We start from the raw sequence: 16,752 nt of genomic DNA, 5'->3' as shown, positions 1-16,752 counted from the left end.
CAAGAAGGCCACAACTTGTTCAGAAGTATCTGGGGAAAACACTTTATGTATATTTCCTGAGTCAGAGTTAATTAGGTCCTACATCTGATAGACAATTCCATTATATGGATCAGGTCATAGCCCTCAATAGTTTGTGGGTGACCTTTTTCAAGTTGTTGAGCCTCCTCCTTCACAGTCTCAGAGGAAAGAGGAAAATTTTTACTTTTTCTTCTGATAAACTAATTCAAGCCTGTGTCTGACATGCAGTGCTTGGGTGCAAACATGCAATGAATATACCCTGCAAGGCACTGGCATTACAAATTCTGCTCTATACACACTGTCTCTACCACACAGACCACATGTTCTCTGCAAAGAGAGGTTCTGCGAAATTCCGGGCAATGAAGAAATGTCTTACATGTTTGTAACATTCAAATGCAGAGGTGGCCAAAATAATGTTTATCTCCCCTGCAACAGAATATGTATGTCTGTGCTCAAAATTTCCATAAGAAAAGCTAAGCCACTTCCTGATGTTTAAATTCCTTATATAATAGAAGAACCAAGGGGGAAAAAAAATAAAAAGTGTCACTGTTAATTACACTAACCTCATTTTTGAATCACTAGTGCATGATCCTTCCCTGCTGAGCCCAACTTGAGCACAAGGCAGCCCTTAAACCACCACTTCTAAATCAAATGTCCATGAACCAGCTGTGCAGCATGCAAGTGAAAGTTAAGTGTCCTCCTTTACGGAGTGATTCAGGGGTTAAGTATTATAGCTCATTGCAGTTTTCCTTTAGACACAGCTTTCTAGCATTAATAGCATTTCTCAAAAATGTTATGTTGACTTTTATGTCTCACTGACCCTCAGCCACAACTTTATTTTGCAATTGCCTTCCCCCTTGCTGCTGCTCCGTTTCCTTCCTAAGTTTTCAGCTAAATCCAAGCCATTGACGTAATTCAGGCATTCGGAGGGCAAAACAAAACCCACCCTCGGTCTTGATCCAGTAGTCTTTAAAAACCAAACTGAGGTCAAGCTGTTATGATTGCTCAACTGGTCAGAAGACCATGTGGAAGGAGCACCCGGGTGCTGAACAGCTCAGGAGAGAAGTTCTGTTTCTCAGACCACAACAGCTTCTGCTGTAGGACTAAGGGCCTCAGCAGCTGCCAACATGAGTTGCTAAAGCAGTTTTCTCAGCCTGACATAGCAAAGTGGGATTTCACTTGTGTAGCACTCGTAGAGGTGAGCAAAAATAACATCTCAAATGCCTCTCACTTCAAAAACCTATGTATGAACCAGCCTTAAAGGTTTAAGCTCTGCATTTCCAGACAACTCTGTCCCTTCCTTCATTTAAAGCAAAAGAAGAACTACGCTCAGGAACACCTTATTTAACAATTGGGAGAGATTATCAGCACTAAACCCATAATCTAAACTGACACCAGATTTTATGTTCAAATACTGCTTGTCTCTGCTTGTGTCTTCTAGTATTGAACTTCCAATATCTGCCTTCAGAAAGGCATATCCCTGGTGGTATTATTAACAATACCCTACTTTAAGTGTGATTTGAGCTGTTACACAATGAAAGCTTGAGATATCTGCCAAGAAAAACACCAGAGAGCAAGAAAAACAGTAGCTCGTGCTAAGAGAGAATCATAAAATTGGTAGTTGAACAGTAGTTAGAAAATAACAGCATTCAGTCCACATTATAACTACACACCCCCACCCTTTAGAAGACATCATTATACAAAAATGTTAGTATCTTGGTTATTAGCAGGGTTACATGTGCAAAGCTGTTTATAAAACAACGGTTTAAACCAGCAGCATTTCAGTAGTCTCAGACCTCCAGTATTACTTGCAAATTATCTAAACCTGCAAGATTTTTTGTTTTAATAACCTGTCAGTCTTTGCTTCTCCACCTTTAGCAATCAAATGCAACACCATCAGAAATATTAACCTTGAAAATTGCATGAAGTGCAAAACTAGACACGTATTTTGCCAATTTAACTGCATTTCACCCAACGCCGTTAAATAAGCTATGTGGTTTCCATGCACTTTGTGTGACTCACAGCTAATGCTGGACAGATGTTAGAACAGATCTTTTCTTCATGTGGTAGATGGATTCCCTGCTTTACCCAGACATGAACCAAGGTGCCAGTACTACTTTGGAGTTGGGAAAAAATAAAAAGGACTGAGCTCCTCTCAGCAGAAAGTATGTCTTTGGGAATGGTATGCAGTTTTCAGGAATTACAATAATTCAGAATTTCATAGATTAGGAAATTGAGCCAAGGAATAATACTCTTATCTGCAATTCCATGGAATAAAGGACAGTTTCTCCTATGTATGTCTTAGGAGCATCTTCCAGCTACTTTTACTGAGGCTGCTTAAACTAGCAAGCTGAGATACACATTGAGCATGCTGTTAGCTGGCCGTGTGACAGCCCACGGGATCCTTGCCAGTACTCATTCAGAATAAAGCATTCAGCAAACACAGCTTTGGACATATCTGTCTGCATCCTAGTGTGACTCGTCAACTGGATTGCACGACCATGATGGGGTAAGAGACTTGAAAAAAATTGTCTCAGAACAAAACAGTGGTTCCAACCAAGCCTGGACACTAATTCCAGCACTCAGGGTCTAAAAGGCATCCTGTGCTGCCCTCAGCTATGAAGCCATCTTTGCATTAAAGCTGCTATCTCCTTGCTGAGTTATTAGTTACTCTCCAGAAATGCACTGCAACCCTAGGAAGAGCTGCATGCTTGCAGCAATCTGACATTACTGAGATTAACATTCAGATTTTGCATTATTGTGGTTTTGCTGAGGAAGTATCCATCTCCCCACAGGTCACAGCTGTCATCAGGGACCAGCAGCTTGTGAGGAAACCAGCCAGACCCCAGCCTGCGCTGCCTCTGACACAGCAGCACCTCCCTCCACTAACCCCACCAACAGCTCCATTCATCATGTGCTTGCTCAGGCCAGATAGATCCCAACCTCCTGTCTCATGTAGGAAACCAGTCCCTACTGCATCCCTCACCCCAACTCCAACCCATATGATACTGAAAAGACAGAATTTTTGTCATGACAACTTTCAGTTGAGATTTCACTCTTACTCAAAACAGGTTTCTTGCCAGTCGGTTTTAATGTGATATTAATTGTTGTTATAGTGGTGCAAGCTCACATCACACTCTTTACTGCTGCCAAAGAGTGAAAAGCTTCCATTTCCCATTGCTGAAACTGGGAAAATATAGATCAGAGTGTATCTAATATATCCTTATATTTATAAAGGTAGATGCATGCTAGTGTTGCACTGAACACACGTGCCTATCCACACAGGAAATAATTTTCTTCTTAGCATCTGTATGTCTCACCATCAATTAAATGTGCCTCACCAAATAATGTAGGCATTTACTTTTTATTGGGCCATTTTGCAGAAGTACACCAGCAGCACAATACCAGGTTGCACTGGAAATGCTGCAGGGCTCTGATGGAGTAAAGTCAGATTGAAACTGAAAAACTCCTTAAGTTTTTGTGATAATTAGGTGCCTGCATCACCTTCTGCCTCCCAGGGAGGGAGGGAAAGAAGTAATTATCAGCCATCCAAACTCTCTGCTGCACAAAGTGGGCTCCCACGCTCCTGTCAGCTGTGACAACAGCCAGTACTCTGTGGGCAGCGCCTGTTTTATTCCTTCACCAAACAGCAACAGAAAGAGGCCCGTTTCACCCATCTGCCTGCACTGGCATGTGCGACACTCACGTAGGTTATGAACTGCGAGGTTCAAACCAAGGAGCTCCTTCTGAGCAACCCTTCCAGCACTTTGGAGGAGCAGAACTGATGACTACCACTCTCAACGCTTACTTACACATGCAATCCGGAGAGATCAGCTGGTGGGGTCACATCTGACCAAAGACAATTTGCCAGCGGTCACCTCCAAGCCATCTCCTGCCAAGTGCAGCACAGCAGCTTTGAAAGCAAACCAGGAGGGTGGGATCGCTGTCCTTCCCCTACAGGCAACAGCTCTGCTGCCTCCTGCCACAAGAAGCAGCAAAAGCAGAACAGGAGGCTTCACTCTCTGACCATAGATTGCAGTAATCAAGCTTCAGTCAACTTCAGCAAGGGCAGAATGGATTTTTCTTAGTCATTTTTATTCTTCCAGTTGAAATAGGTGACATCAATTTGACTTGTCAGTTTTAATTAACAATTGTATTATGTTCTGCTCTGAAGAAGTAGTTCTGTTTTGACAAACAAGGGGGAATAAAAAGCATAATACATAACTCAAGCCTAGAATTTAGGATGTGAACACAAAAGGCAAAACTAATTAAGATGCTCCACAGGAGATCCCAGTGCTTCCCACAGACACCAGTGACATGATGCTTTAGACAGGCATTCTGTACATTTGTATATATACAAACACATCCAAACAGTCCGGGATTCACAAAAGAAAACTGGCATCAATTAGTACTAGCAATGGAACTGAGCCTGAGACTTGCAGCTAAATTCAATGAGGCTTGTATTGAAGAATGAGGCTTGTATTGAAGCACCAACTGGCCTTTGATTACAGCAGTGTGAACACTGCTGCTCTAATAAATCACCAAAATCAAAGCTGAACTATGCTGTGAAGGCGAGATTTCAGAAAGGGGATTTGTTTTGTTTGAGTTTTGTTTTTTGAATACCTGTGACCTGATCAGAATCAGATTAGTCAAAAAGCAATTTTTTTCCCCTTAATACGACAGAGAGAAGAGTGCAGACAAGAAAGGTAACTCAAAAAATGAAATCATTTGGGTTCATAGAAAGGCTGGGGTCTTTCAGTGGAAGATAAAGGGTTTTGGTGCATCTTTGTCTTCTGTCGCAACCTCTACCCTCAACAACCCACTGTGTTAGGACAAGAGGAAAGCCATACGCCATGGCACTGCAGGGTTAAACCACCACAATTCCTTCAGTGAAAGCTCTCTGCCTACCTCAGAGAATCATTTTGGTTGGAAGGGACCCTCAGGATCACTGAATCCAACCGTTAACCTAATGCTGGCACTAAAGCATGTCCCTAAGAACCTCATTTCCAGGGATGGTGACTCAACCACTTCCCTGGGCAGCATGTTCCAGTGCCTGACAACCCTTTCCATGAAGAAATATTTTATCCCAGAGCCCATGCTTCAGCAGAGGGAATGGACCTTGCCCATGTAGAAGCTTCCAGGTTTTATGCCTCCTGCCTTTTCTGAAACGCTCTTTCCCTTTATCTAGTTTTGATTATGGTGCTCATCAATAGAGGATTTCAGGCTACCCCAGGGATTTAAATATCTCCACCCCAGAACTAGAATAAGCTACTCAAATTCAAACAGAGGCTTATAAGTCTGAATACAGTAGAGCCAAGATGGAGACCATTAAGCATCTTTTGCACACAGACAGAACAACCACCTCCACCCCATTTGTCAGATAAGCTCACATGACTCTCCAAGACTGGACCCTGAAGATTAACAAGGCAAGGCTTCTGAATAACATTGCTGGGCTATGTGACCTGTATTTCAGTAAAGCTTCCCTCTGGACATCTACATTATTAATAGTTGTGTGCACAAATACCCCAAAACTGAGGTGCTGAGTTGAACATCACCCAGGATGTGATCTGCTCCAGCTTCCTGCTAGGTTAACAGCAAGACTTCCCATCATGAAGGAGCATCACGTGTCAAGAGCTCCATGTCCTGTGTCATATTTGCAAGAGAAATCTGCACTATGAGGAGGATCGAATATGGCAAGGTCCCATCATCTTGTTTTAAAGCTCTAACTGTGCAGAATGATTTCACATGAATCAAGCCCATGCTATCAGTTTCCAGAGCTAAATACCTAAATCAGCACAAAAGAAAGGAGGCTTAACAATCTCACCAGGCTTGCATAAATGGTTCTCCTTCACCATGAAATATTGATGTTAATATAGAGCATGAATAATTGAGCTTTTCTGATCTCTTTGAAGAGTCTAGCCTTACTGAATGTTAGAGGACATATAATTTATATTATTTGGATAGTAGAGGAAATAACAAATGGTTTCACCTCTTAACTCTATCTAATAGGCAGCCTTAAGAACACCGAAGTACAGTAATTGCTATAATGGCAGTTTGCCCAAGTTAAGTCTTAATAATGTTATAATAAAAAGGGCCTTTTTGGCTCTTCTTTTTAAGATGGATTCACCCTAAAAAGTAATCAATAATTCACTGTTTCACCTCCTCACTGTGAATACCTGCTTAGTATTAACTTTTCTTGCACTCAGTTTTGCTGGAGTGCCACAACACTGAAACAATTCGTCACTGATGCTCCAAGTGCCCCCTCAATCTGGAACTGGCCAGGTACAGCCAGTGGGACAGAAGCAGAAACAAGAAAAGCCTGGAGCAGTAACCCTGGCACATTTCAGTCTTTCCTTCTGATTCCCTAGTCCCTATTTCCTGTCACTAGACCCCAAGCATATTTTTCTCTGACAAAACAAGACCTAAAAATAAACATGGGATGAGCACTGACCAGGGTTTGGCTGGCTACCAAAGCCTCTTCCACAGACTTTCCCAAGCAGCGCTGTGTGCTGCAAAGGACTGTGTAGCAGAAGTGCATCCCACAGGCCAAGCATCAGTCCCAAGCCAGGGTGGTGATGCTCCTGGTAGAAGCGACTGCAGAGCTCTGGACTGACTGAGTACACAGATCCCATGACCAGGGAGCCCTCAGAGCGATCACTGTTCATCTTCAGCTTTGTAGACTTTATTGGTGTTACTTTCCCCTTTGGGCTTATACCCTCCACTGTCAACAGAATAGAGGCTATGGAATGTAATACCTTCATTTCAGCTGATTTAACCAGCTTGTTATTAGAAAAAAGTCAAATGAAGAAATGATTGCCCTTCCGTTTACAGAAAGAAATATCATGTTAATTATTCTTTACCAGCATAACAACAATATTCTAATTTCTCAGCTAGAGCCAGAGGCAGTCCAGTGGGAGCCAGGCAGATGCTCGAAGATCCCCATGCCCAGACTAGCCCAGTGCTGAGATGGTCTCTTGACGCAGGCCCATGTTTCTCAGGATTCTTGCCTAACTCCATGGGAATATATTCTTTTTAGGACCATATTTGAGCACTGAAATCACCCATGCCCCAGTGACAGGGCAATGGAGAGAAGCAGGTATGTAAAGCGTATGGCAAAGACCCAGGGAAGTTGCCACATGAGCTGCTTGCCTGAACCTGGCACTGATAAAGACCAGGCACAGGGATTTAGGTGGGATTTCACACAGCTGACTATGGTCCTAAATGCAGTTTAATCATTTAGGAAAGGACGGTTACAAATGCTCTAGATATCTTTCTGAGTAATGAAACCTAGCATGTAATATAATTGAATATTTAATTTCACAATAGCTATGAACTTGTCTACAAAACATTTACCCTTAATGTGTCCTGTCCCATTTGCACAAAATCCATCCCAAGTGAATCCTAAGCAGAAGGGACTTGGTCTAGCTGACGAAATGAAGCAGTAGATGTGATTTTACAACTAATTGTAACAAGCGATACAATATTTTTTCTAGAGCACAAGTTATTATGCCTCATTTTGACAGGCTTTCACTCTACCTTAAAATGGACATTTTCTACATGCATGTATCACTCATTCACACAGTAACCTCCTACGTTTCTTTAAATTGAAAGATTCCAGCAGTAACAATATTACCTATGCGTGTATATATATATATATATATATATATATATATATATATATATCAATGCAGTAACTCTGATTTCTCTCTCTAAATGCAGTCATCTATTAGACTAAGGATATCCAATTCAGACATGATGTAGTTTTGTAGGGTACATGAGTGAATTTTTAATACCAGAAGGAATCAGTATAGAGATACAGACTGACCTCCAACCTCACACAGACTATATCTCCTGCACTGCTTTTTTGAAAGGGCTGCTGCTTCTGCATGCCAGCTCCAGCTAAATTCCTAGTCCCGTGCCAGATGAGCATGTTACTTTGTCCTCTCAGACATCACAGATATTGTTAATTTTGTCTGCACATGAACCCCTGGAGCAATCCAAGATATTTTTTTTTAAATCTATTTATACTTGTATCATTAAATCACTTCTCACTTCCATTTTTATTACCATTAATATAATTTAGAAAAACCCCAACAGCCCTAATTTCTAACCAATTAAGAAAAAATCATACTGGATTTGGCCCAGTCCTCCTACTACACTAGCATTACGTTAGTGTAACCACAGCTTTCAGTGAAACTAATCTTGTTAACTTCACTGGGAAACAAAGGAAAAAAGTTAGTCCTACTGTTTTCTCCCTACTGCACTTACAGTAAGTGTTTAATCCACAAATACAGTTGCACGACTCAAGTGCTGAAGGGAGAATTACTCAGTATGGCCAAATAATATTTCAGCAAATCTGATAATGTTTTATTACTGCTAATCTTTTTCACCAAGTAAAGTGTCTCATTTAAAGTAACATAACACCTGCATACACAAAAACTAAATAGTACACATTAGTATGAACATCCAATAAACCAAAATAGAATCAGTCCTCTGTTTGCATTAAAACAACTCAACAAATATCACAAGGGAAATTATGAATTAGCTTGACTGGACTCTAATGTGTTATTGATAATTGCACATCTAATCAAATTAAACATGGCATGCAGATCTGGTCTGTCTTTCCCCCACTACTTTTGACCATTCTCACAACACTTGCTCTGTTACAGACAAAATAATCCTACTCCTTTCAAGGCTGAGCAGATCACAACCCCATTTGGGTACCTGGGGATGTTTCTGGCCACAGTGTTTGACATCCAAGGGTCTTGCTGGGATAACAGCCCCCTGTTGTTACAGCCTCTGCTGACAAGGTATTTTCCTCCCAAGCAAGCCCGTATCCAACCCACACATGAAGCATCAATAGCAAAGTACACATATTCCTGCTTTTCATACACCACATTCAGGGGAGAATCATGGGATAGAATCATTTAGGTTTGAGAAGACCTTGAAGATCATCAAGTCCAACTGTTAACCCACCACTGCCAAGTCCACCACTAAGCCATGTCCCTAAGAACCTCATCTACGTGTCTTTTTAGTGGTTGTTTTTTTCCTCCCCCTCTTTCCCACATACCAACACACACAGAAGCACATCTTCGAAAAAAAAAAAAGGCAAAAAATGACAGCATGCTTCATTTCAAAGGCGCAAAACAAGTGAGAAAGAGGCAAGAACAGAGGTGATATCCCCTGACTTGTCACCTCTGCTCAGTCCCCTGCTTCAACCACTGGGCATCATCCACTCATCAAGTTGACACAGAAAAACAAATCAACACCAGCTAGTGACTATTCTAAAAAGCTGTGAGGACAGGCCAGGAAAAGGGAGCCTTTCTGCATTGATGACATAAAGGAACTGCATTTCAAACCAGTGTTTGATATGCAAGAAGTTTGACAAATAGACTTTTATACAAAGTTATCTAGCTCTTTTTACATATCCTTGTAATAACTACAGCAACTATGGTCTTAAAGATTTAAGCACCATCTCTGAGCTCAGCTGTAATTTACTCTGCTGAGCTATTTGTCATCCTAATGTCCCTGCCAAAACAACAACAACAAAAATCACTAGATATATCATTAAAGTATTTAGTAATCAGTACAAGACAGTGATATAATTCACTAAACCCCAAATACCCCAAATTGCTAGCTGCTGCTATCCCTTCACAGTTACTGAAGTGCTTTAATGAAATTCTATCTGTCTGCAAAGTGAAAATACAGATGGATTTACACATAACATAGAAACGGTCCATTTAATTAGCAGCTAAATAGTTTAATGGGCAATATTAATTTCTGTTAAACAGTGAGCCATACCCCTCTCAACTAAAAGCTCAGAATTCAGACAGTCATTTGGAATTCATTTTACTTCAAAGGCTCAAACAAAGGTGAATTATTTCTGATGTGACTTTGCAGTGAACAAGTCTGAGTTATGACCAAATCAAGAGACAAACATTCAGAACTGAAAAGACCTACAGAAATTGCTACAAGAAGGCCATCCCGTGTCCATCTCAGCCTACAATAAGTACTCCATGCTGCAACCCCAGATGACAGGGCAGTTCCAGAGAGGTGCAAGTCGTTCCTTACCCAAAAACCTGATTACCATACTCCATAAAGCATGAAGATTGAGAGATTGTGCAGTTAACATCCCAGCTATTATCATAGACTATACTGTTCTAACCCAACTCAATGCCACTTCAAAGAGGTCATTTGTATCTAGCAGTAATTCCTCAAACAATAATACACATGAACATGCTCCAAGGCAAGCAGCCAGCTACAAGAACTTGCAAGATGCCGCCTCTTAGGGTAGGAGTAGTGAAAACTATTATTCGCTTTCCAAAATTTCAGCATCAAAGAACAGAGTGGGGGAGAGGTCTGGCACCTGGAACAACACAGTCTGTCAGCCCGGTGACCCACAGTTACAAACAAACTCTTTATTCCCTTCTTTGAATAAAGCCTGCCCAAATCTCTCCAGTCTACAGATGGGATCATCAGGGGAGAAGCATCCCCATTTTTGAGCTCCTTCAGAGCCAGGCACACAAAGGCACTGAGTGGTGCCTATTCCCATTGCAGAGCTGGACTCATACAGACCAGTCAGCAGGACTTGCCTTGTTTTTAATCTTCTATAAACTTCACTTTCTAAACATACTGAGCACAGAAATTCTTCAGTGTCTGTACTACCAACCTTCAAATTATTTTTCTGTGCAGCCTTAAAAACATGCCAAGAATAAACTGAGGTTTCCTTCACCTACTGAAAAAGCAAAGGAAAAGCACGTGGATGGCAGATAAAGCAAAGACCATTTTATGCTCTCCAGTTACTAATACACAAAACACAAACTCCTGCATTCCCTCATATTTCCTCAGTAAAAACAAAAATACCAGCCTTCTTCTGCATGCACAAGAAAAGATATATTTCTTTGTTGCTTGTCCCTTATTGATTTTTCAGTTGTTCAAGTATAAGTGAATCTGTAAGACTTCACCTCTAACTACCCTGCATGTGCTTTTATGTTAAAGAACAGTTTCAGGCAGTAAAATGTCAAAATAAACAAGATAAACAGGTAACTGTGACGAGTTTTCCCAAGGGCAGACAAACATTATCAGCACCTGCTGATTTTTCCATCTGCTCTAATGTACGAAGGAGAAAAATCAGAACTTTTATGTAGTCAGTACTTTGTAAGTTATAATTAGTATTGATTCCTTTAGGAAAATCCAGGCTATACATAGAGAGAGAGATGTTTGTATACAATGAGAGCAGTATAAATAATATCTATTCTGGAACCCAAAGGGCTCCGGGCCAAGGTGCAGCTCTTTTTCCTTCACTGACCTATTCATTGGCCTGCAGACAAGGTTCTGCTGACCAGAGCTCCTATGGATGAGTCCTTAACATTACTTGGAAGACAGAGAAGTGGCAATAGAGAAAGAAGAAATTAAATTCTGGTTTGGGACACAGTAGGAGAGAGTCCTATGTGGAAGAAGTTGCTCTCAAGGTTTGCAGATAGAGCTGCTTCTGGCCCTGCTACCTCTTTCATGCATGGCTTGGTTATAACTGACTCAACTTGGGTTTAATCTGGCTCATTGCCTAAATATTTATTGTTTCTCACACATCCCAGGCTGAGCTGGGTGTATTTGGCTTGGTGTCATTCACACAGTGACAAACACAGCAGCTCTGCCGGGCCAGACACCCACAAGTGGAGATAAGCTGTGTGGTGGGCACTGCCAACGCAGGGCAGCAACAGGGACAAGCTTTGCAGTGAAAAGTGCCCCTTGTTGTAGCCTTAACTCCTGCATCACTACCAGCAGGGCAGGGAAAGCAATAAGTTGCCCCAGCAGAGCAACCTTCGTTTTCCACAGGCACCATTTGCTTTCCAAACCACATTTTGACTTTCCACCAAAAAGAGCACAGTACCAAGAAAGCAAGGCTCACCTCCCTCAGCACCCCATGCTGCTGGAGCAGGATGGCCCTCTCCCACCTCAGCAAAACATCTGTCATGGTTTAGTCTCACCATTTCCCATCACAGCTGGATATGAGCCAGATTTTACACCACCTCTGAGTGCTGAAAGCTGACAGGGGCCCTTCCAGCTGTTGGGGCAGATGTGGTGGCCACAGCACCTTCCTCTTCCAACCATCCTCTGCCAGAGAAGGAAGAGACTCTCCCCAGGGCAATTTAAGCCTGTGAGATTGGGTGTGACACCACCCTGCCCAGGGGCAGCTCGTCAGCCCATCAGCTCCATCCTGTCCATGCCCAGCCCAGCTGTGCCCAGGCCACCATCCCTGCAGCTCAGAGTCCTCCAAAGCTGCTACTGCACCAAACCAAAACAGTCCTTTAGGAGCATTTGACCATAAGCACTTTGTTTTATTTACATCTAAATCATGGCTGGGGGAAAGAGGGGGGAAAAAGTATTTTCTTTAAGATCTGGCTGCGAATTACTGGCAGAGTCCCTATCTCCTCGAGGAATGGGCTCCTCAGATGCTCCTGCCAAGGTGCAGAGGGGCTCCTGTGATGACAGCCACCTCACCCACCCATATGAAGGGCCAGGCCAGCAGCATAAGCACAGTGTGGGCTCAGCTCCAGCACAAGCTGATGTGGTGCTGCTCATGCCCCAGCCTCCTGAAACACTTTTATCAACCCATTTCCTCTTGCAGGAGAAGCTTGGGAGAAATCATTTGTTCCCAGACATGCATGTTATGCATGTCATTGCAGGGAGCCAGGGTGCTGCAATGATGTCAGGACAAATACCCAAAAAAAGAGTGTTCAAGTTGACTGGCAGTGTTCTGTAATATTTCAAAAACATTAGAAAGGGAAATGTTTTTTCATTAAAAAACAAAACATCAATAACAAGTGAAAAGGCAAAATCCTGCTTAACTTTCATTTTAACTACCACTACATTTGTGCATTTAATACTTTCAGAAGCATGCTCTGGTTTTCTCTGAGTTTCTTTACTTTTACCTACTGTGTTGCCTTTTCCTGTGCTCGTGCCACAGAGGCTCCCGCAGCCACAGACCCGGCTCCATGCCGGCTGTGTGCTCTTGTGCCATAAAAATCCCTGGGTCATTTTTTATACTAATGGGTTCATTAACTTCATTGCCCTGGCCAGGCCCCAGCTTGAGTAAATACAATCCCTCCAAATTTTCCCCTCAACCACAAATGTCTTTTTCAATTTCTCTCCTGCAAATTGTTTTGTGCTTTTTTCCATGCTTTTTTTTTTTTTTTATTCACAAAATGCTGTCACTTTTCACCCAGGAGATCATTGTGTTTTGATGCCTCATTAATACCTCTGTCCTCACGCTTATCAAGACCACTGTAAACCTACCTTGAGGCAGAGCAACCTGCTTATAGATGAGGAAACAGTTTTGCATCCTGCTTCCAGGGAAATGCAGAAGTTTTGCTCACGGGAGGAGCACAATGCAGAAGGAAAGACATCACAATTTATTGAATGTGTTACCCATAGAATATTCTACATACAAAATAACTTATACATTTCAAGTGGACAGATTTATAAAATTTTTTGATGGCTCCATCTGTATTAAAGGTAATCTAGGCAAGCCGTGACTGCACAGTTGTTGCTACTAATTTAAAATACATTAAAGTTTCCCTGGCCTCTTAGAAGCTATTATTTGAGTTAAAAACCTTATTGGAAGACCATGCTTGTGAGAAAACACAGAAACATATTTCAGTTAACGATTAGACTCGCATTGTTTGCTCTGGAAACTGACCCCGTACTGTAAATTCTATCTCTGCTGTACAGTGCATTACTTATAGCATATGAATAGTGGATACTACAAACAAGAATTACAAAATTAAAATTCAGTTAACAATATTATGGAGCTTCCATTAACAAATGTAGTTCCTGAGTGATACAAATTTTATGGTTCTTATCACCAATGAAAATATTTGCATATTCTATCAGAGTTCTTGCAAGAACCCATTCTGCATTTCTTATCTCAGGGCTTCCATGGTAAGAAATATTGCATTAGGCCTAGTAATTTACATTTTTCCAATAAAATTCTAAATACATATGCAGCAGTTCTTTACTGACTGGCTTCACATTACAAATTATAAGCTTCAGGTAAATACATTAGGACAAATATTGATTTCTAAATAGTCACCGTAAGATTTTATCCTGGTGTTGAATTATTGCACCTCTTGTCTTTTATAGCTGTACCTTATCTCCCAGTTACTAGACTTTGTTACAAGTAAGTAAATAAATAACACCACTTCACTTCTGACGGTTCATTCAGTTCCATGTGGTGGAAATAGCAGGTATGAGTCCGTGCAAGGATTTCGTAGCATCTCTACTCAGACAGACATTTGGGGATCTGCAATTATCATAAACACTGCTTTCAGTGTGTCACATCACCGAGCATTGCAGACTATACTGTGGAAGCAGCAGATGAAGTCCAGTGCCTGTTGGAAAAGATTAGCAAAAAAAAAAGTAGCAGTACTGCTCTGGGGTGTCATTGAATAACAGTGCTCGTTCATTCAACACATCTGCTCCATGGTTGTTCAGCAATTTTTTGTTTTAATGGAAAATCTCACATTAACACCATGATTGCACATGGCATCTGGTCAGGAAACAGGAACAAGGCACTTTGTGTAAAAAAAAATCAAACAGAGAGCTCTAGTTGCAGTGACCACTGGAACACCCTCCATATTCCCATCACCCCTTGCTTCAGAAGTGACACTGAGACTCCCCAAAAAATAGCTCCAGTCAAGCCAGCATGGAAACATAACTGCTGCAACCTATGGACAGAACCTATTGTCTGAAGACCTGCCTGAATACAGCAAAATCTGCTCCAAAACAGAGATGGGGAAAAAGCCAAAATAACCCAAAAAAAGCCCACAACAACCATCTTGGACACAGCAGTCCTCATCCTCACAAAGCTCCTTGATGGAGACCAAGTGTGTGGCAGCCCTCCCTGTGCCTCCAGCCCAGGGGGACTCTCTCTGTTCTCAAACCCCCCCCACCAACCCAACCTCATGCTCTGACTGGGGACCACCCTGGCTCCTACACCCCCCCATTCACAGCGTGGCTGTGCTGCTCTCCCTCCCAGCTTGCAGGGCAAGGGAATGGATGTGGCACAGTCTTTGCTTCTGTAGCACCCAATGGAATGACATAAACACTAGAAAGGCCTCAGGGGGACACACGGCAAGGGGACCAATGGCAATACAGATAAAGTTTCTTCGCCGATGAGAAGGACATAATGCATCAGGCAGCTGTCTTAAAGGCAGGTGGAAGGAAAACACACGAATACAAGGAGGTGTCCCAGATGTACTAGGTCATTCTCTTACAGGTCTGAGCTGGGCAGCTAATGTATGCCTGAACTCAATTACATTTGTCCATTCCATCTATTTTTTGGGAGTCAACAAAAGCCAAACTAGTGTTCCAAATATTTATTAAAAAGTAACTGCAAGTGGAAAAAAAACCCCGAAAAGCAGTCAAATGGCAGATTTATTACAGTTTTAACAGGCAAAGGGAATGAATCTACTTTATAAACAAAAATAGCAAGAGGGAAGAATACTGAAGGATTCTTAAATGATAAAATGGAAACAGCATATGCAATATATATTTATATATAAATATAATGGTTACATTCTTCTTAAATAGATTAAATAACATTCATTAGCAACATCCAGAAGTATTTCTTTGTGGCAAGAGATTCATCTTCCCTCATGGCAATGCTGCCTTTCCATAAGTTCATGTTCAGTACAACAATTTTTGAGTCTGGAGCTAGACTAGATATGCACCACCAGGTCAAATCCAGAGCAAGTGATTTAAAACCAGTTTATAGGAGATCTCAGTGTTATTTCTGAGACTTTAGGGTAGTTACGCCACAGGTGGAATTGACAGAGTGTGGTTTAAACTGTGGGATTTCCTTGACAGCTCAAATTGGGATTAAAGCTAGATTCCCACAGGGAAACCCTAACACTGCTCAGGATTCCAAGTTTAAGATGCACTTCACTTTTTCTGTAAACAAATGTTAACACAATACACTATCTGTACCCTGTTAACCATTTCTTAATATAAATAAGGAGCTGCTTGGGTAGTTTTAAAATAAGTCAGTATAAAATCTTATCCTAAGCACTGTCTCCGTATCAAGGTGCTAGCAAATGGCACAGTGTTCTCTTTTTGAAGCCATGTTCCCTGCTTTTTGTGCTTCATATTGCAAACCTCAGCTCCAGCAGGACTGCAGCAGCTGAATCACCCCAGCTCTGGGCTCAGCCCTTCCTCACACTGGGACACCCAAAGCAGTTCTGAACAGGTCATGCCAGGGCAAGCTCTCCGTGCTGTCAGGTGCACGGAGCCCATCGCAGACCCATCCCCACCCTGCGGGGTGCTGGCAGGGTCTGCACGGGTGGGGAGCTGCTCAGCACCCACCCTGGCACAGCAGGTACTCAGCCTGTCCCCTGCAAAGACCTTGCAGCGGAAGACAAGCAGATCCCCCTCTCACTTTGCATAGTCTGGTCCAGCAGTGACTCTCTGTGAGTCCTGGGGACGTGCCCTATTGCGCTCCTGCTGCTCCCCTTCCTACCAGGTGCTAGCAGAGACTCCCATGGCTTGCCTGTTCGGGACCTCTTTGGCTTACTTGGTTTGGTTCAAATGCTCGCTGGCTGTTACTTTGGAGCCTGAATAAGAAATAGTGCAAATACAAGCTTAAAGAAAAAAAAAATAAAAATACCACACTGCCTTCACTGAACATTCAGTTAACAAGACAAGAATTTGTAGGATAAAACCCCAGTTGTGGGGTAT

This window comes from Streptopelia decaocto (assembly GCF_964273445.1).
Source record: "Streptopelia decaocto genome assembly, chromosome: 10".
Classification (NCBI taxonomy): domain Eukaryota; kingdom Metazoa; phylum Chordata; class Aves; order Columbiformes; family Columbidae; genus Streptopelia; species Streptopelia decaocto.
This window is presented reverse-complemented; position numbering follows the sequence as displayed.